Source organism: Neopsephotus bourkii, unplaced genomic scaffold (genome assembly GCF_033783945.1).
Source record: "Neopsephotus bourkii isolate Nb327-2 ecotype Australia unplaced genomic scaffold, CSIRO-AGI_Nbou_v1 NB_272, whole genome shotgun sequence".
Lineage (NCBI taxonomy): Eukaryota > Metazoa > Chordata > Aves > Psittaciformes > Psittacidae > Neopsephotus > Neopsephotus bourkii.
Window position 1 is genome coordinate 10089421 of NW_026900781.1, and position 16371 is coordinate 10105791.

A 16371-nucleotide genomic window follows, 5' to 3' on the forward strand; every position below is an offset into this window, starting at 1 on the left:
AGCATGTGGGTCAAGGCTTCAGACAGGCTTAATCTGCCCTTCTGGCTGCAAAACACTGTGATCCAAATCACCCCATCTTAATCACACAAAGTCAGACCAAATTTTGCAAGATGGACACTTTGGTTTCTATGCTCTTCTCAGTAACAAGCGTGTCTGCTAGAGGGAATGGAAGTGTGTCTGATAAAGCTGACACAAAAAAAAGCAAGTCTTGAAACTTTCAGGAATGAATCCTTTCTGCTTGACTATGCTAAATAGCACATTTACTTTCATCTTGTTCAATTATTTCTGTTTAGCAGTACAATCAGGTAAACCTAGACTTAATTTTTTCCCTTCAGTCTTCCTGGTCATTTAACTGCCCACTATTGACACTATGCATTTATTTGCACTAGCTTTTTCAAAGCTGTGCTTTATGCAGCAGTGAGTGGCTATTGCAGATGGCAGGGGATGATCAGTAAGGAAAGGAAGAAAGGTTGCTTCACCTCCAGTAAACTTCTTCTGTTCAGTTTAAGACCCAGGGTTGGAACAGAGTTTCAAACTTCAGTTGCCAAAAAGGTCTTTCCTGGACATAGCACCAACTGGAAAAAAGCTATAAGCTAAATTCAACCTTAAAGCACATATCTGCAATAGTTTTCTCTGAGTTGGAGGCAAGGAGAAATTGGCTCCAACAGAGCCAATGAGAGATTTGGATAAAAGATAATTTTGGCCATCTCAGCCTTTCTTGATCTGAAGGGTGTGAGTATCACTTCGCCTGCCACTGAGTAAAGCTGAAGAGGGGAAAGCCTTTAAATACTTTAACAAGCAGGAAAGCACCCAACAAGACAATTATGAAATAATGCTAAATGGTAAAGCTGTTCCTCAGGCAAAATCCTGGCCTGAGTGAAGGTAATCCCATAGAGTAAAGAAGGAGCCAAGGTTTCAGCCATGATGTATTACATTTAAAAGCCAATTCAATGCAGTTCAGGAGACCTTGCTTAGAATAATGAGGCTCAGGCCTGCTTTGTGGTTTGGATACTATTGTAATAGTAAATTATATGTCCAGGGCCTGGGTGAGAATGCAGGCAACTGTCCTTAGGTGTGGAACATGTACAAGTCATGTAAAGAGATTTGGGTTACAGATCTGTTTGATTTGACTGGACTTTGGTTGTACCCATGATTCTATGATAGTTGATGAAACAAGCACAATTGCAAAGGCAATTATAAGGAGAGACAAGTCTAGTTTTACTTTAGTACATTTAAACTGTAATCATGTAAAGTGAAAGTCCCTTCCTGCTAAGATCTACAAAGACAGTGAAAATTTGATGAAGCAACTTATTACAAAATGCAAAGTACTTCAGATCAGGACTGTGGGACTATAACCTCCAGATTTTTTTAGGAATGACACCACCATAGTCTTTCATTTAAAATGTCAGCTTAATGCTCAGTAACAATGAACAAAGTAAATCAAATGATAGGGCAAATGCTTCAAAGAGACACCCACTGGGGATCACTAAATAAACAAATGAAATCAGACTCAGGACCTCTCCTGAGATGAAGATCATTGGAAGCTGGGAAAATAAGTGGGAGAAATACCATACATGTTTTCCCTGCTCTTTCTCTTTGCACACCTGCTTGTCCACACTGCTGAGAACAGGTTACTTGATTAAATGAGGCCTTAGTCTGGACTGGAATGGTTTACCTGGACACCTGCTAAACTCAGGTTTACCTGGGCTTGTTCTTTCCCTTCCCTTTGCCTACCCATCCTGTTGAAACAGTGTTGCTGATGCTCATGGATTTCAAAGTGCTGACTCAAAGCTGGTTTGCAGAAGCTCTGTGGTAGCTGCTCTGCAGATACCCAGTAGTCTGTGCCTTGCGTTGCAGAGATTGCAGTCTAAGCACAAGTAGCCTGGAAAGTGAAGCAGCTCTGGATTTCTGGAATACACATCCTCCTTCTTCACTGGAAGCAGGATGGCTGGGGTAGATCTAGTGGAAACCAAATATGACTTTGTAGATGATGAGCTCAGGAGCTCTGCTATACACAGGCAAGTGCCTGCACTGTTTCCCCGTCTGCTGCATAGACTATTTTGCTCTTTTGAGGCAGCTACTTTATCCGTTCTTTTGGCAGTGCTCCTGATACTGATTCAAAATGACAAGTCATAAGATTTTTTTGTGAGTGCGAGGCTGGAACGTGTGTCTCAAGTAGTTTTTAGATAGCCAGTGTTCTGAGGGGAAACAGCCATGACAGCTAATGTTTTGGAAAGCCATGCTGTCTCTTCCGCTTTGTCCCACCATGTTGTTCTCAGTGGGAAGGGAATTTTACTTTGAGTGGTTCAAGTTTACAGCATGCACTCCAGACACTGTTTCACCATTTTGTTCCCTGTGTAATCCTTGTATCTCCTAGAAAGAGCTTTATTACCAACTCCATCTGTTCTGAGAACTGCTTTCCCTTCAAACAGCCGAAGCCTGTGGGCTGAGAAACCACATCTAAACGAAGTGGTATCAGTGCTGGCAGTGGGAATTCTGTTTTGGCAGGTCGCTTAGCCGGCCAACAAGAGTGTTTCTTTATCTGTCTTATTGAAGGCTTTGACCATGGAGATAAGCAGCTGAAAAATGCCTATGAGAAAAGCTATTTATTTAAGGAAGGGCAGTGGCTTTGTATATCTAGAGCATTCTTCCCCTTATTTGGATGCTTATGCAGTATTAGAGTGAGAAGCCTCTTGTTCCTTATCAAGAAGATTATTATATCTGTAATATAATTGGAAAGAGTAAAAGATACAAAGATAGCAAGCTAGTAAGGAGATAAATCATACATCAATATCTATAACATCTTGGGTTGGCTGATACAAGATTGCTGAAATAACTGTATCGGCAAATAACACACTCCCACCACCCCATCCCCAAGTAGATGTTTTGTGCTCACAGCATCCTTGCTCTTGAACTGTTTTAATTACACCCTGGGTTCCCTGCAGAGGTTTAGCTAGTCACGAGGCTCAGTGTTCCAGCAGGGCCTCTCGCCTGAATGCATACAACTGCACCTACACTATGATTTTTGCCAAAATAGTTAAGGGTATGTTGTTTTTCCAATGCTCCTAGCCAAGTAGTTGTTTCTTGCAAAACTTTTTCAAACATAGACCTGGATAGTGCTTTACCTCATCTTAGCAATGGGGTTTCCTCTTAGAAGTTTCTTTTATTTGAATGTTTGTTTTTTTTTTTCCCTCTTTTGCACAAGTCCATTTTAAGGTGAGTCCTAATCAAAGTTCCAGTTCTCTTTTCCAAGCCAAAACCTTCCTTTTCTTACCTTTGGCGTCTTTGTGTACACCTGTATTGTACAATGAAATGTTTCCACAGGGAAAGCTTCACATTAAAAGCTTCACTGATTTCTCTTCCTTTTTCTTGCAATTATCTCTGAACAAAAGCTTTCTGCTTCATATTTCTCAACAGGGTCTCCTGCTAGTGAAAGACAGTAAGTGGAAATTTCTCAGCAGACAGATGAGACTTTTCAAAGGAGATACCTTCACTCTCCAGAAAAGTCAACTTTTCCTACTGTGCTTTTAATAGTGTATTTAATATTTCAGTTAAAAACAACAAGGCCTAGAAGTGCAATGTAAGCTTATGTGTTGTCACCACCCCTTTCCAGCGCACCTGAGAGAAGACAAATTTTGTTTTATGAGATTTCCATAGTGCCTGGGGGTTTTGGAGTGCTGTGCTGTCAGCAGCGTGCTTGAGGGGCTCATGCACTGTGCAAGCAGGAGCAGAGACAGGGGGCTATGAGCCCCTGAGGCTTCTCTCTTCCATGGGGTGGAAGGTTTCTGGGACCTACTAGCCCAATTGGCTGCCAATGCACCCAGTTCCTGCAGTCACCTTGGCTCCTCCAAATACTCCAGGACCAAACCAAGAGCTGGGGCTGAGACTGCTGCAAAGTAACAAAACTTAGTGCAAACAGGGCTTGCTTTTTCATGCTTTGTTCGAGTCCTGTAAAGCTGAGCTTTCCTGAGCCCAGGCATGGTCTCAGCACAACCCCTTTGCGGCTGTCAGGTTGAACTGTTGTTTCTCGAGAGAATCTGCTCCTTGTGAAACACTGGTGCTGTTTGTATGTAGCATGAGCCTACGTGGTCTTATACAGGTCAGGTTTTAATTTGACACCTTAAATAGTAGCAGACTACTATGTTAGATACCTTGCTAATTTTAATTGCTCTTTGTAAAGTTAAAGCTTTCAGGAAAAGGGAGTAGTGAGTGGAAAGAAGAAAATGTGGGCCAAGCTTGTTCTGATGCTCTCTAAAGAGGATAGCCATACTTGTGATATGGCAAAGGTGACATATGTCCATGTACAGGGTGAGTGACTGGGAGTTTGGAATGTTATTCTTGGACAAGCGTTGCTGTGTTGTCAACTCATCCACAGTGTGCACCTTTGAATAAGGGAATGGAAAGGAGAAAAGCAGACTTAGCACCACGTACAGCAGAGGAAATGATACATGTGCACATTTACTTGTGGTTTGCGTTGCATGTTTATGACGGAAATGTATGTCTAAGGCTGAAAAGAATTTCTGGCCTTGGAATCATGTGGTCTCTCAAATCATAGTAGGGGTGGAATTGACAAAATGAGCTTTGGTTCAAAGAGAAAAGCATTCATCTGCTTCTGCATTTCCCCCTCCTCTGTTTCACCAACTGATCTCAGTATCTGTGCAGAGTTATTACTGTGGCAGACAGGTTTTGAGGTGGGTGGGAATTTTCTAGTGAACACTGTTCTCAGAAAATACCACTTCACAGAGTCCAAAGCTTCTTTGGAAGTGCTGGTACAACATGGTGGGAATGTGCATGCCAGCAGGGGAGTTTTCTCAGCCCCAGGAGCAAGGTCTGCAGTTAGCAGAAAGCTCCCTTTCCAGAGTAGCCTGGGTAGGTTGAGGGACTTTTTTACTTCTTGGGAGGCTGGAATTCAAAGCAGGGACTTGACGTCTGGGCTAACAGCCACCGAGGTGCCATGGAGGTTGCCTCCTTTTGTTCAGATGAAGCTCAGAATGGGAGAAGCTTTGAAACCTCAAGCTTCAAAGGGATGAGAAAGGGTATTTCATGCTGCTGTGCTGTCTCTTCAGTGGACGGCCTCTCAGTGCATGGCAGCAGCAGCAATACAGTGAGGAACTGCTTTGATAAGCAACCTTTAATTAGCTAAGGAAACAGCCTCTGGTTTAGCATGAACTTGGCAGGTCTCATTATATCAGGAATCAATCTCTCCTGGGTTACTTCATGGCTGCACTTGTGAGCAGCTCTTTGACCAGGCAATATATTTAAATCGGTCTTAAATCAGGATCACAGTGGATCAATGGCCTCTATTAAAACCCTGTCGCCCTACTGGATGGACTGAATTTGTTTGCCAACATTGCAGTGCGGGTGTGCAACTTTGGATCGATGCAGATTGGTGTTGGGGAGACAGTAAGGAGCAGCACACCAGGACAATTAAACTGAAGCATGGTGTTGGCTTTTGTAACTGGTGAAAATGGGTGTTTCTCCATCCTAGCAAATGGAGTTTTCTGTCTGTGAAGAAGTGACTCTATAGATTAAACTCAGTTTGCTGCCTGGGAAATGCTCAATGGTGTGTTGGCTCTCTTTTCATAATACCTCCTGGGACCTTGTCATGGAGCAGAGTCAGCAAAGGACTTTAATAAGAAGTTAATGTTTGATGTAAGGAACAGAGTTTCTGGCCCTACAGACAAATTCTATTTAGAGGTGACTCAACAGGGCAGGAACTGATATTGAGTATCTATAGCCAAATGTACACAGTGGAATGATGTGAAATTTCGTAGTCGCATAAGTATTGTTTTAGGAGAATTGGCAACTTAGCAGGGTTTTGGATTGAATAATAAGCCACAAGCAGGAATAAACATCAGAAATAGCTGCCCTTGTCCTATTGGATCACCTAGCACTGATGGTCTTTCTCTTCTGGAATGATCCAGTTGACTTCCACACATGAAATCTTTAAAAATGTTATAACTATCATATGCTGGCAGGTATGCAAAGAGTGTCTGTTCACTGAGAATGCTGTAGAAGGAAGAGCAACTCCAAGTAGAGGCCTCTTACCAGCAACAGACGTTGTGAACAAGCAGCTTGACCCTTCCATGCAGGAAAGTAGGGCTTAAATTAGACAAGAATTTAGGATTTAATCAACCGTCTTTGCTATTTGTTCCCTTTTGGTACCTGAACATTTCCTAACCTATATTTACCCACTTCTTTCTGACTACTGGGTGGTGAGGTTGGATTTGTTTGGATGCAAGTGAAAAAGGAGATGAAGGAACTACAGCTGAAGGAGGACTAAACCAGTTTCTGATGGATTTTAGGAGTGAATTTCAGACTGGTCAGCCTACTGCTAGAAAGTTGTCTGATGCAAATGAATTTCATAACTGCTACTGACGTTCTCTCAGCTACATTCTTCCAGCAGAAGCATATCTGCTAAGGGAGTTTGCAGTTGCTCCTAGTGAAGCTATTCCTGAGTTTATGCCACTGCTTTTAGACTGTAGAAACACAGGGTTTCTGTGTGTCCCCTTGTCATCAGCACAATGCCAGCAATGAGAACACAGAGGGGTCAGTGTCTTGGTGGCTTGTGCTGTTGTTTGAAATGCTGCTTTGATGGAAGGTATTGCTTCCTCTGTGTTGAATGTTCTTGTAATTGTGCAGAGAAGAGCTTGGCTGCTACAACTGAATCCAAACCTGACACGAGGGAGTAGAGCATGCTACAGGCTTCTCCTTCCTAGGAGGGGGAAATGACCTGCTGCACCCATGCTTTCCTCAGGGGACAGAGATGCTAGAGGGATGGCTTCAGTCGAGGTGTGTGGGGCTCAGACCTGCTGAAATCAAGAGTCCTCTGCTCGGTCTCCTGAGAGTAGCCCATGCAGTGAGCTGTTCTCCACCCTGCTGCATCAGCCAGGCACTCCAGCAGGCACAGGTTGGTGTGGATTGCATCTGATGTGAGGGTGGGATAGAGCTGAGTGCAATCTGTGATGGGAATTTGCCAACAAGGCAGCAATTATAGATACAGGATTATATGTGTGGAGGGCCATTTCCACTTCTCTAACGTTTCCAGAGAGAAGGACAGGAGCCATTTTAGGATGAGACTGCTACTTCTCTGTGTCCAGGGTGGGACAGCAGGGATCCTTCTTTAGTGGCACGAGAAGATGATGATGTCCAGAAGCAAACAAACGTAATATGTGCAATACCCCTGGTTGCTGCTGAGACAAAACAGAGAGAAAAGCAGCATCTCTGGTCCAGGTCCTGGCCTGATACCACATTACAATGGTAACAATGCTATTGTGCCTCTTCAAGAAGCCAAACTTGCTTTCTATAATAGTCCATACTTCTAGGGATGGGGCAAGTGATATACTAGGGTAGGCTGCTTTTTCTCAATGGATATTCAGAGATCATCATCTGGGAGAGCTTCCAGCGCATTCTAGCTTCTGTTTCCTTAATAGAAGTCAGTATGGATCAGAGCCACAAGGTACTTCTAGTATGCAGATTGCCAGAGATTTAAAATTAATGTATGGACCTTCTTGTCCCATGAGACCAATGTGGCTATCAATAGCTCTCTTCAGAAAAGCCAGATAGATATATCTGGTTTTGCATGATCGCTTTCCCTTCCATGTAGGCAAATACAGGCTGAGTTAGCAAGGATGTGACAGTTTGGACTAGCTAAGCCCAATTTGGATGTTACTGAGATGAAAAAATAGGATTCTTTTTTGAGTTTCCTCTGGCAGAGAAAAGTTTCACTTGCAGTCTTGGTCAAAGCCTGTCTGAATCTGCTTCCTAGCAGAAACGTGCTCATGTTTCCTCCCAGTTCTGCTGCAGTTTCTTCCAGGGGACTGGTGGTGGTGGGAAGGAGCAATCGCATTGGTTTTGAGGACTCAGTTTGCTGTGAGCACCCCAGCCTGAGCTCCGTGCTGGCTGGAAAGAATGACGTGAGGAAATAGGATCGCAGAGCCTGGGGAGAAGCTTTGCAGACCACCTGGTCTTCAAATTCCTGGCACTGCTCAAACTTGTCTCTGTAGGAAATCCATGTTCCAAGTCAAGCTCAGGTCACATGAGAAAACGAATTTGGCAGGAATATTATGAGTCCCTACCAATCTGCCAACAAATCCACCCCAAGCATCTTGCTCCATGGCTCTATGCTTAGAATAGAGCAGCACAACTGACAGCCCAGGGTAAAAAAATGTACTTACAGAAGTGCCTGGAGGTGTCTTCTGCAGGCTTTCCCATGAACCAATGCTGCTGCAATCTGACTTTCCTTAGCACTGCACTCTTCTTTTACAGAAGAATAAAAGGCAAGGGCTGAGGAAGGGCTTGAAATCAACAAGAATGAAGGTGGCAGTAAAAAAGACATTCCTTCTTCTTAGTTTTCTGTATTCCTACTGTCCTAGGAAGACTTCGGTTCTCCTGGGTGCTGTTTATTTGCCCCAGAAATGTACAAATGTAGTGACAATTCATACTTCTGTGCCCACATGACCTCCTCTGACATCATTAGTAGCAACTGGTGAGATGTTGCCATGTGCATTTAAGTGCCGTTTTGTGCATTGTTTTTCCCCAAATATCTCTGCTTCAGAGCAAGGTGCATAAAAAAAAAAAGAAAAATTCAAAATGACTTTGGCACAATTATAGTAGAAACAAGCAGCTATTGAGCTTAATGCAGATGCCATGATGGGAAATATAACCTCATTTCCTCTTCTTTTTTAGTTTTGTGTTAGGTGCTCTGTTATCATCTTTATGCAGGATGTTCAGAAATGTTATTGCATTGAGCATATCTGGGAATTGGGAGGTAACTTTATTACAGAAGGCAGAGATTTTTGAGATGGACTGTCAACAGCTTGTAATGCTATAACATCCCTTCAAGGTGACTGAATGATGCCCCTTGTACAGAAGTGTCCCTTGGGGTGGTATAACTAGAAACACAGGACTTTGTTTGGGCCACAAAGTTTTGAAAATGAGAGGCCTGAAATCAGATGTGTGAATCAACCCTTTTATATGCAGAAGCACAGACATAACTGTGGAAGGTCCTGATTTTTGGGGTTGGTGCTCTCAGATCTAACTGTGGGCAGAAACTCTGAGCTGTGGTGTTTGCTAAAGGAACTGAGTACCCATGCATTTGAATAGTTTTCCTTTAAATTTGTGAACATGACTGTATATGTGTTTATTTGCATATTTGTTTCTGTATCTTACATAAATATAAGACACATAAATATTCAACTTCCATAAGTAAAAATCTATGTATAAGCAAATAAATATACATAAACACGCAGCTAAACATAATTATTTGTATGCATTTCTACTTAAATGGTCTGCTAGGAGACTAGTAGAAATACCTAATTATTCGCTGGAGTGGAGAACACCCTTAAGGGAAATAGTCTAAAATCCAGGTATGAGGATTTTATAATGAGAGGAAAGCAATTGAGACTGCTGCCACGGGTCCCTCCCTTGGTAGTCATGCCAAATGTATGGGTATAGTAGACACTGCAGCACTGTGGATGAAACTGTATTTTATTTTCCTTCTGATTGTCTCATCCAGTGCTTTCCTGTCTTTATGAGAATAGGTAAGGGTGACAGGCAGGCTTCTGAGTGTAGAGGTTGTGACACGCCTGAGGTCTGGAGTCTGGGAGCTGAGTTCTCATCTGTTACCTTTGTGTGTTGGGACTGTATCTGCTATGTGACTCTCAGGGGATGGAAGGGGCTCTGTCTCATTAGTGGAAATACTTCTGCTCCTAGTTTGCACTAACCAAATATGCAAGCAGCAAAAGAAGGCAGCAAAGATGCTGAAGGATCCAAATGATTTCAAAGGCAGCCATTGGTGAAATATCACCTACTTGAGGCTGAACAAGGCACCCTCCTCTTCCCTATACAGGCAGGAAGAGATGGATGCCAGCAATGGCTGAAAGGGGGTTTGTACACAGGGAATAGTTTTCAAGGCAAGAATATCAATTTGCCAGTGCCCCCGAAATTTGAAGGTGCTGAGGGAGGGAAGGAAGACTTGTACTCTGCTTACACAGGCTCTCTGGATACCAGAGCAGGTAGCCTGTTAACAAGTCAGTTAAACTACCTGGTTAAAGCTGATACATATATGGACAAGACACTGAAGACTTGCATAGCAGGGGGGAAGAAGCACATTGGAAGTTTTCCCTTTAGGCTTTTCCTGGATGTGCCTCGCTGCCATTGAAGATTTCTTTCACGGTTTTGGGCTCGGATTTTCCCAGGAGGGGCTGTGGGCCCACCCTGCTTATACGGTTGGAAGAGGAGAGCAAAAGGATGGCTGGGTCCGGCTGGAGCTGTCCTGGGTGACTCCGCACATTCATTTCTAGGCGAGCCACCTGAGGGTGCTGTTTGTTCAAGTTCCGGGCTGCGGTGGGCACCCCCCTAGCCTGCAGAGCTGTGGATCTGCACGTAGATCTGCCTTATCACAGGGCGTTTAATTAATAAATAAACGATAAAAGAAGGTCTGCATCGCCCACCTGGCTCTGGCGGTGGGAGCTCACCTCTCTGTGGGGCCCCGGAGCAATAAGAGGTGGGAGTGTTAAGCTCGATTTCAAGGGAGTGCCTTGGAAAAGGTCTGGGGGAGGCCAGGCCTGGGTTCCTCTGTGCTTTTTTGGAGGCTGACGACAGCTCGCTAGGTTTTCCTCATTTATTTTGTATTCTCCTCACAATTTCCATTGTGGAGCTTTCCCGTACGAGGATTAACCATCACAAGCGGTGCAGTGCAGCGCAGCGCTGGCAACCTCCCTGGAAATCACGCGTCCTGAATAATGATGAGAGCTGAAAGCAGGACAGAAAATCCACCCTTCTGCTCCCTACAGCAGCACTGGGTTATACCCATCCCAACAGCCTGTCCCCCTTGCAAACCTGGCTCCCTCTTTGCAGGGACTCACATCAAAACATGCCGGCAAGGCAAAGAGATACACACTGTGGGGATTCTCCCACCCAGCATCAGATGCCTGTTGTGAGGGCAGGGCTCCCCATTTGCTCTGGAAGGCACAGGCTTGTGTTTGCCACCTCAGGGACCAAGCCCCCCAGTTAAGGGCAAGTGGTGTGGTGCTTTGCAGCTTAGGTGCAGGGGATGGGGGTGACTAGTGAGAACAACCAGAGCTAACGTGGGGGGGGGAACGAAACAGCTCACCCTCCTGCCTTGCCTGGGTCATTTTCTGATTGCGACAGAAGGCAGTGAGTAAAACAGCCCAGGCTGCCCCACTCGCTCCCATCACAGACAACATAGCCAGTGGGTCCCCCTGAAGTGAACAGGCTGGCTCCTCATTTGCTTCTCACTGTCAGGATGATGAGTCCAGCTAGATATCTTTCTGTTTGTGTTTGCTGCTTCTCTGTGCTGACAAAACATGCGTAATTTCTAGCTCCCTCACTTCTACTGGCTGCTGTTCCATTTTAATGCAAGGCACTTCGTCAGAGGTCATTTACTCAGTATGTTGCTGGGCCATTTACAAATATGAGCTGATGAATATTTCATTGTCGTTCACCAGGAATTCTGTTCAAGTGTAGAGCTTCATGGCAGTGAGTCAGTACATGATGCACGCAACTTGAAATCGTTTCCTTGTTGCATCTCTCATTAGACGTGCTAATTGCTGACCTTGAAGAGGTTAAGTTGGTGAAAGGGAGAGGAATGCATATATGTGTTGGTTCAGTAATACTGTTTAACTCACCTTGATTCTACTTAGATATCCCTGGAATCAGCGCTGCTGGGGGAGAGGCTCTTTCGATGAAATAAATAGCAAGAACAGCCATCTTTCCTCATTCATTCTAAGAGCAATAGCTAGACTGGCTTTCCTTCCTACAGTGACACACCTCCTGGAGGGAGGCTCTGCTGGACTCAGCGACTCCCTCTTTAAGTGCCAGGGAGAGTGAGTACTTGCAGCAGAGTAGGTGGTGAGACCGATTTATCTTGATGCAGAACATCCTGGTGTAAGCAGGGCACAGCGTGCAGAGGATGTGTGCTGGTGTTAATGCCTCCTTGAGACTCCAGAGAGCCTGGAGCAATAGTTCTGCAGAGGGAGACCCAAGCCATTTGTCTTGTATTCCAATGATAATTCAGTCATCAGCATCATTAGGTATTTTATCGTTCAAGACAGAGGCTGGGACAGAGTACCAGCGTGGGCAGCCTGGGTCTATAATGGAAGTTTACCCAGGAGCTTCCAGCTGAGAGGAAGAATGTTGCTGTACCATGGCAATGATGTGGCAGCAGAAAGTTCCAGCTGGATGGCTCAGACGTTTTGGTGGCAGTGGCTTCCACTTCACCTGCTGACAGGGGAAAAGCCGGTGGGAAGATGTTCTCCTGTTAGGGTGTTGTTTGTGCCCCTGTAAACCAGTTTGTATTGGATTTTCTGGGCTGTGCAGCTTTCATGGTGAATGTCATCTCACTCTGATAACTAGTGCTATTGAGGGCACACTGTGTTTCACTAGTGAGAAAATAATTCAACTGAAGAGGTCCTGTAACTTTCTTCAGCCCTCTTGCTTGGTAGTGCTGGAGCCAAGCTCTAGGGGTCTGCCAGTAGCAAATGTTATTGTAACTGTGTCAGACAGAGAAAAGGGAAAGAAAGTCTCATACTTGGAAGTTATCTTTCCTTGCATGCTCAGAAGCTTCTGTCTGCTGCCCTGACCAGAGTGATGGGCTGCAAAATGTGACTGTTCTTCATTTACTGCTGACAGGTAATCTGGTGCTTCAGAATGAGAGCAAAGGAGAGCAGCTGTATCAAGTTGGGTAGCTGTGTAGGAAGTAGAGGGTCATCTTGATACGCAGAGGCGAAAAGTTGGCAGTTTGGAAGTAGGTTTCACAACTCTTCTGAAGGAGAAGATGAGATAGGTTCCTCTTCACTTTTCCATCTCAGCTTGGTCTGTATTACATGGTTGACACAGCTCTTGATACTGCAGCTTGTGTGGCACAGCATGTGCTTATGCAACAGGCCATCCCATGCTGTGCTGTAGGTAAGGTCCTGCAAACTTGGTCGAGTGCCCTGCTTTGAGTGAAACTCTTGCCATACACCATGCAGAGCAGAGACAGGAACTGGAAACTGGGCAGATGTGGACTCTGCATAGTGATCCCCAGTCTGCAGGATTTTTGGGACCAAGCAGGAGTTTTGGGCTGGTGACAATCTAGTCATGCTGTTCAAGGAGGTCGGGTGTGAACTCGTGATACCTGAGCTGGCCCTCAGCACCAAACTACCTGCAATGAGTTTTAGTCTTAATGATCCATGGTGTTTTTACTCTCAGGTATTTTTTGTTTTGTTTGTAAGTTTCTGCCAAGTCTCTATAGGATGGACAGTCCACCACTGTGATATTCAAGTCTGTCTGTGCCTCAGTGTGTGTGTGTGTACATCTATATATGTTATGTTTTCGCTTATTGCATGTTTTGATGTAGTTTTGGAAAGCAACCAGGAGAGGTCTGGTTATCCTAAGTGCAATGTCATAGCTGTCCTTTGGTTTCTGGGGTTGGCTCCCCCCAGAAAGGGCCCAAACTCAGTGAGGACAGTGAACATTGCTGTAGAAGAAGGGTTAGGCTGGCCTGGACTTATTGTGACTGGAAAAATCTTTGTCTGTCAGAAGCTTCACTAATATGTCTGCTTCATGAATATCCAACTGCTTGAAACTCCTCTGTGCTTCATCTCTACTTCCGAGTAGGTTTGGGAAGGTTTTTTGTTTGTCCTTTGTTTTTTTCTTCTTTAAACCTTGCTCAGGTCATTGTGGTTTTCTGGGCCGGTACTGTGTGTTACAGAGTGCTCACTGTAAACTGCTGAAGGGCTGGCCAGCTTGTAAGAGGAGGATATAGTTTGGAAATTAGTGTATGGGAACTTGATGCCAATATTCATGAATTGCAATAAAAGCAGGCAGTGTAGAAAAGAAACGTGAGGGCATCCTAGACCCCATCATAGCCTTTATTGGGCTTTTTAGTAGATTTTTTAAAAAATATAACTGGATTTGAGTGCCTATAATGAGGCCAATTCTGTAGCCAGATCTTACAAAACCTGTAGATCTTTAAAATACAATTAATAACTTTTTGTAGAGTGATACTTCTTTTCTGTGGGGGTGCAGGCGTATGTGGGTGGTTACTGAGAATACATGGTACTCTAATCACTCCTCACTGTCTCTTTTCTGCTCTCTCTTTCTGATACACACAGATATTATGGGCCAAAATTTGCCACTTCTGTCATCCCAGAAATAAACAGGACTAGTCATAGGGCAAAACATGACTTACTACAAACACAAGTGACAGAAACTCTACCTGAAGAAGGAATAAATATGGTCATTTTTAATAACACTTCATTGGTTTCCAAAGTGGAAAGCAAGGGAATGAACTTGTATTATGCTCTAGGAGAAGAAAGAAGTAATATCATGCTAGAGAAACTTGGTGTAGGGAGGGCAATTACAATGGAAATTGCTATTTGAGGCAGAGTGTCTAAATTTTGATTCAGGGTAGGTTTTCTCAGCAGCACAGCTGACATTTCCCAGTTTTCACACTGTGATTTTACAGTACTTCAGCCATGAGCTAAGTCAGTCCAGATATTGCACAAAAAAAGTAAGTATAGGAGATTTTTTTACTTTTTTACTTAAAAAGCAGATGCTGCATCTGTCCATGTCCTCCATTATTCAATTTTCTCTCCAGACATGGATGCTGTGTGCTCTGTCAGTCCATCTGCCAGCTAATGTCTTTGCTTGTCCATCTCTTAAGAAAGCCTGGACGTTGAGAGAATAAAAGAACCAGTACTATAAAATACATTTCAAACCTTAGTGTAAACTGGCTTGAGTCCTTCACTGTTCTTGGCTGTTTCCAAGGCAGTGGTTGGGCAGGCAGGAGTGCCAGTAAGAATCCCAAAGAAACATGGTGGGGGGAATCCCTTTGATTCTTTTCTGTTATCAACTCATACATGCTGCTTGGCTACTTTCATCTCTGGCAGCCCTGTGTTTGGTGATACTAAAGACCAACTGCAGACTGAGCTGTATTAGCAGGATCTCATCCATCAGATCAAGGGAGGTGGTTATCTTCCTTTTTGTGGCATTTCTTGTGTGGCCATGCCTGGTGTTCTGTGCCCAGTTCTGAGTCTCTAGCACAGGAAGGATATTGACAAGTTGGAGTGAGTCTACTAAGACATGCTAGGGGCTGGATCATATGACACACAAGGAGGAGAGGAAGGACAAGAGACAACAAACACAAGTCACAGCATGAGAAATTTCAGCTAGATATAAGAAAGAAAATCTTTATAAACAAGGTAGTCAAACATTGGAGGAAGCTGTCCAGAAACACTGTGGGATGTCATCTTTGGAGGTATTCAACTTTGCAAATAGAAGTAGATGACCTCTAGAGGTCCTTTTGTATCTAAATTATTCTGTGGTTCCATGATTTTGTGCAAGAATTTGAGCAAGCGTCTTACACAACCTGTACGGCCTTTGTAATGCACTAGAAAGGCTTCCAAGTAAGCATCTCTGTGCTCCATGTGCAGCTTTACCACAATTTTGTAGGCTGCCACTCTATACTGAAATTTGCATTCTCCTGTATGTGAAAATGGCTATTAGACCCATCTCCAGTTGAAAACATCTGCTTTAACAAAGAGCCTGAAATGGTAGAAAATACACATGAGAACTTAAGCCCAGTGCTTTCCAGGTATTTTTTGTGCTCCTCAACAGATTCTCATGGAAGGCTGTTTCCTCTGGCAAGTCTTACTCAGGGACCTGTTAGGTGAGTTCTCTCTTTTCACCAATAGATGTCATTGAACTCTCTCCTCTTTCTCCCCTTCTTCCCCCCTCTCCCACAAAGTTGCAGGCCACCAGGCTTTAACAGACTGAGCAAAACCACTATGTCAACACTTAAAATGAAACAGAGAACTTGGCTGCGGTCTCAAGGTTGAAACACGGATCCATGATTTGGGTCAGCCAAATACTGTTTAGTCTGTACCAATGTATCTGAACAGGACACAGGGGAAATAGAAATTTTTCTTTAAGTTTTGGAAAAAATCTCATCTCTTATTCCATAGGAGAAAAAAAATAGAAGACTGTTTATCCACAAGTCTTCCACATTTTCACAGGATCATAGGATAGTTCAGGTTGGAATTAATCTTGTGAAATCTGTAGTCCCATCTCTTGCTCAAAGTAGGATAGGCAGTGAGGTTAGACCAGGTTACTCAGGATTACTTAGTTAGATCCTTAAAACCTCCAAGGGCAAAAACTGCACCACCTCTTTGAACTAAGACTCTTTCAAAGAGGTCAGTTCTTGCAGATTTTGTGGAAAAAGCCATCGGTAAGCTGAAGCCCTAGTTCCAAGGAGTATGTTTCCTTGTCAGCAGAGAACTGTGAGCAATCTGGCTACAGCTTGAGGAAGTCATTAAACTGTCCTCCAGCTTTCCTTTGTAAAGTGGATCCGGTAGCACTTGGAGG

At 44.0% G+C, this 16371-nt stretch overlaps 1 long non-coding RNA gene across 1 annotated transcript in view; it reads left to right on the forward strand.

The window, feature by feature from the left end:
- Positions 1 to 12458: 12458 nt before the first annotated feature.
- The window catches only part of LOC133208581 (uncharacterized), a 61457-nt gene continuing 57544 nt past the window's right edge, over positions 12459 to 16371 (forward strand). Inside the window, exon 1 of the long non-coding RNA XR_009724440.1 lies at positions 12459 to 12930. This is a non-coding gene — a long non-coding RNA (uncharacterized LOC133208581). The remainder of the gene's footprint in view (positions 12931 to 16371) is intronic.